Here is a 1,485-nt window from a genome sequence, read left to right as displayed (position 1 = left end):
TAGGGGACTGGAATGCAAAAGTAGGAAGTCAAGACACACCTGGAGTAACAGGCAAATTTGGCCTTGGAGTACAGAATGAAGCAGGGCAAAGGCTAATAGAGTTTTGCCAAGAGAATGCATTGGTCATAGCAAACACCCTCTTCCAACAACACAAGAGAAGATTCTACACATGGACATCACCAGATGGTCAACACCAAAATCAGATTGATTATATTCTTTGCAGCCAAAGATGGAGAAGCTCTATACAGTCGGCAAAAACAAGACCGGGAGCTGACTGTGGCTCAGATTGTGAACTCCTTATTGCCAAATTCAGACTTAAATGGAAGAAAGTGGGGAAAGTCACTAGAACATTCAGGTATGACCTCAAATCAAATCCCTTATGATTATACAGTGGAAGTGAGAAATAGATTTTAAGGGACTAGATCTGGTAGAGTGCCTGATGAACTATGGACAGAGGTTCCTGACATTGTATAGGAGACAGGGATCAAAACCATCCCCATGGAAAAGAAATGCAAAAAAGCAAAATGGCTGTCTGAGGAGGACTTACAAATAGCTGTGAAGAGAAGAGAAGAGAAAAGCAAAGGAGAAAAGGAAAGATATAAGCATCTGAATGCGGAGTTCCAAAGATTAGCAAGGAGAGAAAAGAAAGCCTTCCTCAGCGATCAATGCAAAGAAATAGAGGAAAACAACAGAATGGGAAAGACTAGAAATTTCTTCAAGAAAATTAGAGATACCAAGGGAACATTTCATGCAAAGATGGGCTCAATAAAGGACAGAAATAGTATGGACCTAACAGAAGCAAAAGATATTAAGAAGAGGTGGCAAGAATACACAGAACTACAAAAAGATCTTCATGACCCAGATAACCACGATGGTGTGATCACTGACCTAGAGCCAGACTTCCTGGAATGTGAAGTCAAGTGGGCCTTAGAAAGCATCACTACGAACAAAGCTAATGGAGGTGATGGAATTCCAGTTAAGCTATTTCAAATCCTGAATGATGATGCTGTGAAAGTGCTGCACAATATGTCAGCAAATTTGGAAAACTCAGCAGTGGCCACAGGCCTGGAAAAGGTCAGTTTTCATTCCAGTCCCAAAGAAAGGCAATGCCAAAGAATGCTCAAACTACTGCACAATTGCACTCATCTCACACGCTAGTAAAGTAATGCTCAAAATTCTCCAAGCCAGACCTCAGCAGTCCGTGAACTGTGAACTTCCAGATGTTCAAGCTGGTTTTAGAAAAGGCAGAGGAACCAAAGATCAAATTGCCAACATCCGCTGGATCATGGAAAAGCAAGAGAGTTCCAGAAAAACATCTATTTCTGCTTCTTTGATTATGCCAAAGTGTTTGACTGTGTGGATCACAATCAACTGTGGAAAATTCTGAAAGAGATGGGAATACCAGACCACCCGACCTGCCTCTTGAGAAACCTGTATGCAGGTCAGGAAGCAACAGTTAGAACTGGACATGGAATAACAGACTGG

Source organism: Bison bison, unplaced genomic scaffold (genome assembly GCF_000754665.1).
Source record: "Bison bison bison isolate TAMUID 2011002044 unplaced genomic scaffold, Bison_UMD1.0 scf7180017864225, whole genome shotgun sequence".
NCBI lineage: Eukaryota > Metazoa > Chordata > Mammalia > Artiodactyla > Bovidae > Bison > Bison bison.
This window is presented reverse-complemented; position numbering follows the sequence as displayed.